This window comes from Equus asinus, chromosome 12 (genome assembly GCF_041296235.1).
Source record: "Equus asinus isolate D_3611 breed Donkey chromosome 12, EquAss-T2T_v2, whole genome shotgun sequence".
NCBI classification, from domain to species: domain Eukaryota; kingdom Metazoa; phylum Chordata; class Mammalia; order Perissodactyla; family Equidae; genus Equus; species Equus asinus.
Window position 1 is genome coordinate 14,517,448 of NC_091801.1, and position 13,689 is coordinate 14,531,136.

Genomic DNA, 13,689 nt, shown 5'->3' on the forward strand with positions numbered 1-13,689 from the left:
ATGAGTCATCATATTTTCTTTTAGGCTAATTCAAAGTGATTAATTCCTTTAAGTGTCAGAATCCACATTTTTTTCTCGTCTTTCCAGAAATGCTGGATTAGTTCTTTCTTGGCTCTATTTCACAATACAAAAGCTTCTCCCATCTTTGAATTTTGCTTGAGAGATACAATTGTCCAAAAGTTTCTGGAAGACCTTCACTACCTGTGGATCCTGCTCTTAATTATGCATCCATTTCATTTTCTCCTCTGAATATGCACTCAATCCGCTTTCTAAAGTTTTGAACTAATGAAATTTTAATGAATGCTAATTGCCTCTTAAGTCAACAAAAACAGATCTGAATTGCATCTAGAAGTACCTGCTCCACTCAAAATGTTTGCCTTAAACAAGGCGACGCTGGAAAATTTTACTGACTTAGGGGTTCAATTTGCCACCTGGATTTTCTCCCAGATGAACAGCAAGAGTGAAAGCGGTCAAAAAAATGTCCTTTGACTTTAAATTAAGTATTAAAACTTTCAGCGAAATTCAATTTATAGCGCGTGCTGCAGAGAATTTTACGGTTCCCTTCTCTCCACCAAGAAAAAGAGAGAGAGAGGGAGAGAGAGAGAAGTGAGGGGCAACTCCTTTGAAATGTAAGTCTCTCTCCCTCGCGTATTTGACTATTTAAATCTTAGGTAACTATTATATCTCCAGTAGGTCTGGAAGGATGACGTTTTCAAAGCTCCAAAATCTAAATCTTTCTTTTTTGAAAGTAAAGAACAATGTTGATTCGGGAACAAGGCGTAAGAGAGAAGGTGGAAAAAAAGAATGGAGGTGGGGTGGGGGAGCCTCTGTGATTGCTCGTCACACACTTTGGGCTATCTGACGATACAATGTTCATAAGGTATTTTAGTGAGTTCGAAACTTCAGACTTACTGATTCTGTTCCCTATTCTCAACTTCATTACCATTTCCTAAATTGTACATTTCCATAAACCAGAGACGTTCCCAGTTCGAAATACGTTCGTACTTTTAGATTCCCAGGCTACTGAAACCAGCTAGAAGCTTTCACGGGCATTTAGGACAAGGGTTTAAGATATTGAATCAGAGGCAGCTTTTGGCACCGTCAATGTCTACGGGTGCCTGAGCCTACTGTTACCGGGGTACCCGCGGGCTCTGTGCAACTAGGCATCCTTGACTGCCAGCTGTTTTCGCCTGGGATCCGTCGAGGCTGCACAGCCCACCGTAAATGCGCCAGTACGATCCCCGCCCAAAAGCCCGCACCCCGGGGTGGAGGAGGGAGCGGTGGCGACGTCACATCGTTGCATAAATCTCTGAATTGAAGACGCGGCGCATACCAGCCTGCAATGCACATCCACCAGTCAAGGAAAATCCACAAACGCATTGGAAGGCCAACGGTGTTTCTGGATCTCCTACACCTAAACGCGCTGTGACTTTGATAACCTGAAGCATATCCTGCAATGCCCCTTATAGACAATTAAAAACGTTTAGTTATTTCGTAGGAAACCGAGAAAAGCTGAGGCTACATGGCGCAAAGAAAACACAACTGTTGTTTGCGGACAAAAGGGCTTTTATTTATGATCTGTGATCTGTTTAAACATTGGTACTGGATATATTAGATATTGAATTACCAAGGTTGTTATTAACTATAAAGCTAATAAAATAATCCTTGAAGGGCTAAAAAGAATCAAAAAATTATGTTGCATTTATTTTGATTGGGAATGTGCAGTCTATCACCTTATTGATAATACATTCTTACTCTGTAATGCAACAGGAATACATCTGTTTTTAATATTTGCTGTATAGATCTTTAGCCTACTGGTCCTTCTGATCTTTTTCTGCAGTGGCAGAATAAATATCATAATTAATGCTATTTTTGTGCCTATCTGTGCCCTTTTTGTCCAAGATCAGAGATGTTATTGGGTCTGCTAATGTGAACCTGGTTTTCAAGTCAGGTGATTAGTGGAGGGAATTAAGTGTGTCTACTCATTATCCATTGGAGATTGCAAAGATAGAGCAGACAATCAGAATCATAATTCCAAATGAAAAGAAAGCATGATTCTTTAAAAGTGTTTAGAAGGGTGCACAGCAGGGCATATTTTCTTTCTTACTGGCAAGAGTTTGTAACTGGATACGGTAACATTACTGAGAACATGAAAACATGAAACAAAAGTATTGATTCAAGAATTCACTGAAGAATCTAAGTGCACACTGGCTGCTTTTATTTTATTTTAAAGTACGAGTTACATCGGTTGTTTATGGCAGACAGGTACAACTTGGCTGGTCCTCCTCTTCATGCACTTTTCAACATACACGAAAGAAAGTGTTATTTGTACTGTTAAATTTACATTATCTCCACTTTAATTGCATCAGCTGCTAACTAAATCTAGAAATAATGACATTTAAAGGGAAAATGGCAACCATCTCCAGGAGACTGCTGTATAATGGAAGAACCTAATTAATTTAACCTCATAATCTCCCATAATGGCTGAGCTTCATCATTCCCACAGATGGAGCTTGGAGGAACTAACAGTGCTGTGCATCCCCACAGATTTCACAGATTGGCTGGCCAAGGGGAGATTTTTCTTAATATTACTTCAAGTCACATATCAGCACGTCTGCTTGAGGTATATTAGGAAATAGACTAGGAAGACAAAGTGTGGGGCTTTAAAAGGTGAAGTGAAAACGCCCTTTTGCAACATGTCTTGCCTTTAGTTTTCTATAGCAGAGACAAAAGAAAATCTCTTTGTTGAGAGATGTGGCACCAAGAATTTGATTACTTATAAATATTTTTTCAGGTTTAAATTGCAACAGAAAGGGAAGGCAAGGCTTAATCTTAGGAAAATGAGAGATTTGCACTTGTCTACAGTTAGTTTTCGAAAATGCCATTATTCATTTTTTTTTCTTTCCTGAATGATTTGTGTAATCTTTTCTGGAACTTTGGCTAATATGAGAAAATGGAAAGATGTGGGGTTCCTGTATGGATACACAGGTACAACAGTAGGATAGGGGATTTTTTAAAGGATAGTTACATTATCAGAATAGTGTTGCTGCTATGATTTCTCTGAGACAGTGATTATTTCCCTAGATATCGAGTACTGCCCGAATACATTATCTGTGAAGAGATCTGGGGGCATCTCTACCAGACATTTTTCTTCCAACGAAGCCAGTTTCTTTCCATTGTCAAAAAACTGTATGTTACTTTACATACCTTAATTGTGAGTATAAACATGGATTTGTGTTTCTCTGATCACAATGAACAGAGTTAATCCCAGAAAATATTAACAACAGTGTCTGAGGGAAGCCCCATGTCAGACCCTATCTGTATCTTAGCTGTAATAGATAGGCTGATAATCATGAAATTGAAATCATTTCCTCGGGTCCCACATCAGTCTTAGATACAGCGATGATGGTAGCTGCTGAGGGCTCACCCGAAGAAAGAACACTACCCGTATTATCGCAATGCTCACACTTCTTCAGTCAAGGATCATTGCATGTTTATGTGCCAAGTCCGGTGTTAGGATCGAGAGTCCGCCTTTCCTGCAGGTGCCCCCACAACGAGTGTCGAGTTTTACAAACATTTTTTTCTGGCAGAGTGAGTTTTTTAAGCTGTTGATATAAATTTCGAAAATGCCCCAAATCTCTCTCCACTCCCCCAGAAGAACTGCGCAATTCGCCTTCTAGGGGAGGCCATCTTTTCCTGGAAAAAGCCCTACTCGTCTTCAGGTAGCTCTTGGCTGGCGGTTAACAACCTGCCTAAGGGCTTTAGTAAAGGTGTTTCTCCAGTAAACCGGAGCTGGACGTCCTTTGCATCCAGCACAGCCAGTGTGCTGGGTTGCGGAAAGAACCAGAGACCGGCGGGGCCGGGCTTCTGCGTCTAGGCTCCTAGGCACTTTCCCGGGCCTTGCCTCCTTCCTTCCCGGGGTGGCGTCCCACGCTTCCCCCAGAGTAGTGGTGGTCCCCGAAATTCTACGAGGCTTTAGCTAAGGGCCACAATTGGCTTGGAGTGCGGCTGGGGCGGGGTGGGGGGGTCTTGCCTTCAAGCTGTGACGCACTGCACGCACGCTTTTTTCCACTTAGATTGTATATTCGCAGCGGGGCTTTGGGAGGAGAGATGCTAAAGCTTCCCAGAGCGGCTTTTAAAAGCCCCACCCCTGCCTTGAAACAGACGGTTTGTACTTGGCCGCGATTAAGGCGGTCCAAAAATGGGGGTGTCTATTAAGGAGAGAGGAGACTGAGGACAGAGGCTTTATTCGTAATTTTCTGCCTGCGGCAGTTTTTGATGCTAAGGAAATGGTACTGACCAGAGGACTGTCCCGAGAACTGCGGAATGGAAGCCGAGGTGGGGGCAGGGCTGGAGACCGCGGCTTCCAAGAAACCAGTGAAGAAGGGCAAAGGATTTGGATCGCCGGAATCCGTTGACAAAGGGCATCTGGGTTTGGGAACGCTGTGCCCAGGCCTTGGAGCGCGCAGGTTTGGGCGGGAAAAGCCCTGGCAGGTGGTTCCACTTCGGTTAAAGGGGGTGCTCTAGGAGCCCGACCTGGAATCGGATCCCGAGTCTACGACCACCTGGCTGGCATTCATGGATTGAGTACATATTGACTGCTGGCTCGCCCCGCGCTAGGCACTATTCTAGACGCTGGGCACACAGCCGTGTCATCTTGGGCAGGTCACTCGACCCCTCGGAATGTCAGTTTCTTCATCCGCAGAACCGCGGAGTTGGACCGTTACAGGGCAGCCAAGATCCCTTCCAGCTGTCAAATATGACTCAGGCGCGAATGGGTGTGCCCTCGGCTGATGGATGAGCCCCCTACTCTTGGCGGTGGGCGGGGAGAAGGACCCGATAGGCCCTTGCTGTTGGGTCACTTCTAGGCAGGCGAGATACTATTGTTCCTCGTGCTGAGCCGGCAAAACAAAACCACGCGAGGCTGCGGGAATCGAACTCATCTCAGCCACGACAGGCTAGTTTTCCAAAACACTACCGCAAGCTTAGGTGAAACCTCTCTTCAGAAGTGTATCCTTACCTATCTGACCATGCTCAGTGTCAGAACAGGCCTCTGTGGCAAGCAGGCTGGCATTAGGCCCCTTTGCAGCCCGGGGCCAGGGGCGCGGGCTGTCTTCACCATGCGACTCTTGCCTCGGCCCGGGGTCCCACTCCCCACTGGCGCTCGCAGGAGAAATCGACGCCACTGGCTGGAGCCGGGGACACCTCAGTGGCCTGGCCTGCAGCCTGCGCCGCCCGGCGCGGCAGAGCGGAGGGAGCCTTGCCCCCCGCGCCCATCGCAGCGCCCCCAGAGCAGCGTCGGCTTTCCTGTCTCAGTTTCCATTGAAACTTTGTGAGCGCCTGCTATCGCTTCCCTGGTGCCTGTTTTTAGCCCACGCAGAAAGTGAAGTGCGAGGAAGAGGGAGGGGGAGACCCGGCGAGCTGTGTCCCTGGGGGTCACCGCGCGCACTCTCCAGCGCCGGCAGGGGCAGCTATTCGCTAGCCCCTGAAGGCCGCGCGCCAAGGCAGCCGCGCGTCTGCATCCCCTCCGCGGGTTCGATCTCCCCGACGCTACAGGTGGCGGACAGGGCACCCGGCCCCTCTCTCCGGTCCATGCCTCCAGCGCCTCCTTTGGCGCGCCCAGGGGTGGAAGGGCAGCTGTCTGCAGCGAGCCTATCCAGGAGCTCTTGCCGGCTGGGCCTCCTAATCCCACCACCGCAGCGCCTTCGTCTAACCTCCCTCGGTGGGCTTAAAGCCTCGTGGTCCTTCTGGCTCATTCCTCGCGCTCCCTCCCCCAGCGCCCCCATCCTGGAGCTCGGAACCTGCACGCGTGACTGAGCTACGGCGTCAATCGGGCCCGGCCTCTGCGGAGCTGGTGGGAGGCGGGGAAGGGAAGGGAGGGGTGGGAGGAGATGGAGCCCAGGGAGAGGCCGTGGGTTGGGGCAAACTGATCCTCGCAGGCTAAACAGAAGCAGCTGCTGGTAATAGGCGCCGCTAAGGAGGGAGTGGGTTTCCCAGTCCCGGTCGCTCGCGGCTGCGGCGGGCGCACGGGAGGCTAGAGCCACCACCCGCGGGAGCGACCCGCAGCGGAGGTGCTCGCTCAACAGGCAGGCCCAGTGTAGACCCACCTAACCTTCCGTGGGTCTGAGCGGTCCAGAGGGCCTTCCTGATCAGCCCTCCTCACCAAGACGTCGTAAAATAGCCCCCACACCCTACTTCTCCCACCCGAACGAGCTCTCTACTTTCCCCTCCATTTCCCCAAGAATGGTGTTTAGATGGGCGTTATTCAAAGCTTCGTAAGGAAGTGGGACGGTGGACGGCAGTTGAAGCGCCCGGGCCTCCTCCCCTCACACCCAGCATCCTTGCAGAGATGGCCAAACACTTCTCATTGTTTCCTGAGGTCAAGCGGCAAGGACGCGCTTCACTTAGAAGTATCTCTTTGGTTATCTTTTCCCATGTACTTCTGAGAAGTGAAACCAGGAAGTGATGCCTGCCCCAGTTTCAAAAGCTTAAAATATTAGACAAGTGTTTGTAAGTGAAAAAAATTTGGAAACTTAGGGGAATTAATAGGCACTTGGGAATCCATGAAAAGCCGTAACAACTGATTTTTATCTATCATTTTATATCCGTCCATTATCCATCCAAATATAAAAACCTCTTGATTTTATGTAGTTTACACAAACCACAGGCGTTGGCATTTGCGTTTATATTTTATTCTGATAGGTTCATGAATTGGCAATTGGCCTTTCCAAACCTACTAACTACATATTTTAATCCTGGAAAAATAAAATTCAGCTCAATTTATTGCATTTACATTTTATGAAGTATTTTTTTAATTGGGGGAAAGTTTTCCAAAGTCTCCCTGACACCCCCCCGCCCCAGAGTCCTACAGCTTTCACCGTCTCTTATTCCACTATTTCAGTATATCTAGTAATAAAATCTTTGCGGTCCCAGAATATAATCAATCTAGAATTTCTTTCTTTGGATGTTTACATGATGCAGAGTTTTCGTTACAATCTTGTTAACATGTTTTGTTTAATTCAAGACATGTTAGAAAAGAAAAACAAAGCAACGTTCTTACGGAGGGATTAATTTTTCTTAAATCTTAACTTGATTGAGATGTCAGCGGTAGCTCTTTGATTTTTCTTTCCTTTCCAAAGAAATTTGTGTTTGATTTTACTTATCAAAAGATGCATCTACATTGACAGAAGTTTGTCTTTGGAGTTTGTTTCCAATAATATATACTTTTAGCAAGTAGAAGACACATTCGAAAGCGAATCAGCTTCCAGAAGTAAACCGCCCTCTTTCGCGTATCTGCCTGTTTAACTACCGAAAACATATCATTAAAAAAGAGTCTTTTCATCTCTGCATCTCAAATTCTTTGAGGGCTTTAGATCTAAATAAATGAAATTCGAATGTCCTGTTTCAGAGAGCGTATGCATTTCTGTATCTTGGATTTGGACAAAGGAACTGTTCACAATCCTTGGGGAAATAATCCACTCCTACTTAGAAACAGTCTCGGAACAGCATCTCTCTTTGAGGTTTCCCTGGAAAAATCCCGACCGCCGAGCTGCTCCGCACATTTATGTCCCTAGACATGTCACTGTTCAGGCCATTATCTTCCCTCTTCCACTTTTATTGGATACATGCAGCTGTCAAGAACCAAAAACAATATATATTAGGAAAGAATAAGGGGGATTCGCGAATTCTAAAGCTGTACCATAATTTCTAGTTTCACTTCTCTCTTGCCCACCTCCCCCACCCTCCTAGCCAATTTGCAGGACCACGTGTGCGGTTCTGCATCCCACAGTCTCTTCTCGAGTTTCTTATATAGTTTTTGTTGCTTTTTTCTCCCCCCTCCCTCAAGTAGTCAGAAAAATAATGCCGAGGGGGAAAAAGGCCTGAAATCGAATTGCAGAGCCACCAGGCAGAGCGAGCGGACGCGCCTGCACACAGTACCAGGAACCCAGAGTCTTCTCGGCTTTTCTGAGACTGCATCAAAATGTGCCAGCGTCCCGGGCTGGAGGAAAAAGACGAGTCTTGCGAAAGAAGCTAGACTTCCGTAGCGTGAAGGCGAAATCGACAAAGAAAACCCTCCTGCCTGAGGTGAATTTCGCTTAACCATCTGAACGAGGCTCAAGCCTTTTCATAGTCTTTGGTCATGCGATTCCTCCCACGTCGCCACAGACCCGCGCGCGACCCCAGACTCTCGGAGTCTCTCTCTCGGTCTGTCTTTCTGTCTGTCTGTCTCTCTTCTCAAGCTTCCTAGCTGAATTTTCACATCAAATGAGTCCTCCACATTTCAGCCCTGCGGTCACATTCGCAGTACTTCTTAAACGGTGAACACCTCTTTCCGAGATAAACAGTCTGATCAGCATTTCTTGCTCACGTTTAATTTTCAACATTCATTCATACTCCCCCCCACCCCGACCCCCATGCCTGGTCTCACTGGAAATCCACTTCCAACAGCGCAGAGTACAGGTAAACGCACAGTGCGTTTCGCCTCTGTCGACGTCATTGTATCTGATTGCCCTTAAGAATTCCCCGTGTTGCTGGAAGGACACTCAAACCTATTGAATTAGGGACTTGAGACTGCTAAGAAATTTCACGTAACTTCAAGGATTAAAAATGGCTGTAAATGGTCTCACTGCAGTGACCACAGGGGTCTTGTTTTCTTATAGATGGAAGACTAACTCCTTTTTCGGTCCAACAAACATTTTGCCCCAGGCTGATCACCAGTGGTTTACTTAGCTGATTGTGAAATGATTTGAGTTTTCCTTTTGCAAATATAAATAAATTCTATGATGTGAAGGGAAATATCTATAGCATGTTAGACTTAGGCAAATTATTGGGCCAGCCATTGACTTCAGGATTTACAGCAAATTAAAAAATGAAATTCTGGGACAAAGATTTCAGAGTAATACGGTTATTAGCTGTTAGCATGCCCTGTGTTCTGAAAAGTGAATGACAAAATTTATTTGTTGGATTCCCTCCTTTCATCCTCACCATAGATATAATGGTTTCTGGCTATGATTCAGTTAATATATAGATTTAATATCATTCAAAAGCACTGGTTTAAATGCTGCATAAAGCAATTTTCAGTTTTCTTCCTTAAAGGATAGCTGAAGCTATCAAACATTTGCTTGATAAAATAGAATCACCCTAACAAAACAAAGCAGGCAAACAGAATGTCTGATGTTAGAGAAGAAACTACATGGAGGCAAAGTATAAAACAAAACAAAGAAAAAAACAGACAAAAACAGAAACAAAGGAAGTCAACCCCCACCAGCAACTCAGCTCACTGACTATCTGACTAATATTCAAGGACACATTAGGTTCTCATTACCAAGAACAGCTCTTCAGTGCCTCTTGTTACATGTTAAGAAATAAAGACAATTACAATGTTGGAAACATAATTTTCCTCATTCGAAATATTTTATGCTTATCAAACAAACAATGGATTGTTTCCTTTCTCCTTCCCACTACTCCTCTGGTACTAATTTTGGCACTTAGATGGTGCTTGGTTTGGCATGCAAGGCAAGGCAGTTTGAAAATTATCTTTATAGCTACCTCTGGTGTTATTCTTCAGGCTTATTGTTGGCCAACAGAGAGCTGATTGTTCCACCTAAACGGGCCTCAGTCCACAATCTATGCTTTTAGAGAATATATCTTTTTTGTTACATCTCTTCAATAAATCCAAGCTTTCTCATCCTGGGCTTTCTGAAATAAGCATCTACCTGTTTAGGTTTGTTTTTGCATGATGACGGAACTCACAAATGGAATAGATTTTTTTTTTTTTAAGTTTAACAGTCCTTTACAACTATAAACCAAAAGTCAACAAAAGTACTATCAGCTATCTGCCAAAAACATGGTCAGGAAATAGCAAATGTGATTTAACCTAGATAAGTACAAGTCGTATGTCTGGGGAAATATAATCTAAAAGTCATAAACCTGAGGTCCAGCTCCACACTCTTCATGAGTCAAGCTCCCAGATATTTCCGTTCTGCTGGCCATTAGAGTTTACTTATGGAGCATGCAGTTCTGTTCTAAACTCTACTGGAAGAGCAATTATGTTGGATATTTTTAAAAATGCACCTGCAATTTTATTCTTGGAGGAAAAGGTGCTATTTTAAAATTTCCTAGTTGTGAGAAAGAAGAGTAAATCTGAAGCTTGTTTGTCATATGATATTATAGAAATGTAAAAAGAACAAGCAAGCCATTGCCTTTGAGGTGGGGGAGGAGCAAGTGACTGCCACATTGAGGAGTCATATTGCCCCAAGCACTTGTTAGATGTCATCTCTTTATAAAGGTAAGGGCAGCTCACAAATGGATATGTTAATAGGTAGAATGATCTGGATAAAAGCAAATTGGAAGCTCAGGAAAGTTCCACCTATAACAGTAGTTGACAATGAAAAGCATATAAATGCCAAGAGAAGAAAATGATAAGAAAAGAAAAATTAGGCAAATTAGATTAAATATGCAGAAAAATTGCTTCTCAGTGACTTTGGAAGACTCACCTAAAAGGAAAGATCAACAGAACAGGTTTTTTTCTTTAACCAAATGTACAACAAAGCTTACCATAGTAATTATTTATGAGACACAGGATATGGGTAAAACATCATTTGAAAAATTAACCTTAAGTCTTTGTTTTAGTGAAAAACTGGCCAAGAATCCTAGTGCTGCATCCCTCACTTGATCTCCTAAGTTATAAATGCATAAAGATAAAAGTCAGCTTGTTCTCTCACCCCAGATCCTCTACTGCATGACTCGAAATCGCTACATGATTAAAGAATTCAGTGATGTCCTTTAGAAGTCTTGATAAGGCGAGACTGTAAGGGGGAAATCTATTTTCTAACATTAGTCAAACAATAAATAGTTTAGAAAACCAATCCTAATGTAACAAGAAATTGGATGTAAAAGTCAAAATTTATGGCACATGTAATAAGTTCCTGTCTGATGAGTAATCTTCTCTCTGGTTTACCTCATACATGTTTTAGGGGAGGAACAGACATAGAAATTAACTTTAAGATTACAGGATATTCCAGCAGACTAAAAAGTACATACATTTTTTATAACATAGTGGCCCTAGAGCATAGGGGCCATGGCTTTAGTCTCATACATAGCTTTTGTCATTATTACTGTTCTAGTGCTTTCGATTAATGCACTCTAACCAGATGCAATGTACACTGAAGCAGTTATCATGATTCCTAACAGCATTAGGTAAGTGAAAGGAGGGGGGCCAGTCTTGGGAAAAAATGATCAGTCCATTAAAAGTTTCTTTAAATAAACTGTACATAAGACAGTTCCCAACTCACACCTGGAGAGTTGGCTTCACTCTTAGCTGTTCCCATATGGTCTACTCTTCTCCCACTGATGCGCAGGAGTCAATCTTGGTCTAAGCTAGCGGACTGGATCCTCTCCCTCTTTCTTATGGAAAACGATTATGTACACTTGACAAGTTTTTCTATATGAAATTACATTGCCAAATTATATAATAAAAGAATTTTTGAAATGTGTGTGAGAGAGGGAGAGGCAAAAATTTCTTTTGAATCAGGATTGCTCATAACATACCTAACCTGCCAGTGTAGACAGAATACAAATGCTCAAAGAACTACAAAACTCATGTTGATTTTTGCCCTCTCTCTTCTGTGGAGCTGTAGTTGAGTTCTAACAGGACCCGGATTTAAATGCACTTTTCTATCACATGTGTTCTGTGTTTATGCCATAAGCCAGGGTATAACTCTATACTTAAGCAATTTTTCTGCCTTCACGTGCAAAGAACTTTGTCATTTCTTTACTGTCCATAATGTAGGTTAGGATAGTAGTTAGGATTAACATTTTATGACATAAACAGCTGAATGCTCTAAGTCCAATATAAACCAAAAGATACGTAATTGAGTCCTTATGGCATTTAGTAAATGTTCCATGTTACTCACATGGAAATTCTACAGATAAATATATCTACATATACATCAATAGATGAATATAAACTCATATATTCTCAAATGGACAATTATGAATATATATTTTATTGGGTTTTGGCTTGGTGTTGCAAAAGACCTTTAAATTTTTATTGGAGATTTTATTCATACTTGCATTCATGTCAAATGAAAAAAAATTAAGTAAATTTTATGTCAAAGATAAACCTAACTTGGGTGGTATTTGCAGACTGTGACCCTATGCTCAGGCAGGACTATAAATCCACACTGTGTGCCTGTGACTGATTTGGGATTTGGATTTCTGATTTGGCTGAGAGATGTGTAAAAACCTCAAGTAGTCAACAGCTCCCTATTGGCTGTGCATCTGAGGGGCTCAAGAGCATTGTTTATTCCAGCAAGTGTCTGGAATACATTATACTCGATAAATTGGCTCCCGCTACTCCCGTCTTGGAGAATATGAAGAATTTGTATACTGTGCTCAAATAAATGTACTTTGCCCAAATAACAACGTCTCTTAATAGAAAATTCTGAGTATGACTATCTTTTGAATTTAGTACTGCCAATATTTTAAACACATGCCATTTCTGAAAGAACAGTAATGAAATAATTCTCCACACCTTCAAATCCAGGGACTGGCTCAAAATTTAGAACATTTTTCTCCAAAGGCCAAATGAATCTAGGTTTCAAGAAGTTAAAAAAAGAAAATGGTTGGGTATTTGGGTTGAGCGTTGTTCTGTATTATTTTTTTAAGGAAATAGCAGGATAAAGGATCAAGATCCCTTGTATTAATACATAAAAATTTTAAACTATATGTTACTTCTGAATTATGAAGATTGATTTTTCAAATACGATTTTCAAATAAAGACCATGCCCGGAGACTTTGACAGAAGAAACTTCAATTGCCTTTGGTGAGTTCTTAGCAGACACTTATATTTGGTAGTTTGGGGTTATTGTTGCTCCCTCTTTAAATAAAACTTTTGATCACCTAAGTTCTCAAAGACTCTGGATTTGCTTTTTTATGTTGCGAAATTCTTTATATTTATGACCAGGAAGAAGGGATAAGCAATAGATTCAAAAAAGCAAAGCCATCCTCATCGACCTGCTAATTTGGTTAATATTTCTATTTGGACAAGGTGTTGGGTGTTATTGGGTTAAGAATTTACTAATGCATTGACTTCTACAAGAATTCCTTCTCACCCAATATACATGGCCTATTTGGGAAAGTTTCTGGGTCTGCATACATAGAAACATCCATCAGCTTAGTTTCCCCAAATCAGTCTTTGTGTAGATTTCTAATGATTTCCTGTGTATTGGTCTTATCTCAGAATCTATAATCTGTGGTCTTTGAAGGTGAAGGATTAGGTCTCATTGTTCTGACTCTAACTTCATGGTATCTAGTACAAGTCAACAGATACTCGTTGACTGATAGAAACAACAGTAAAGCGTGTGAATCTAGACGATTTTGAAAGAGTGTGTATAATAATACCCGTATTCATGCCATGCTTTCTATTTTCCAAGGCCCTTCTGCTTACATTATCTCATTTGATGTGAATAATCGAGTGGGAGTGGGGGAGGGTTTTCACTTGAGAGGGAGAGAGAAGTATAAACATATTAATGTTCACTGAGAAGCGATGAGTCCTTATAAGAGCAAATCATCAAGCTATTTGCATATCTTTCACTGCCTGTGAATGGATTCCCTAATCAAGTAAGAGGAAGTTTCCAGAGCAGGAGTAGCTCAGATTACTGGCCTGTAATGGATGCTTCATCCAAT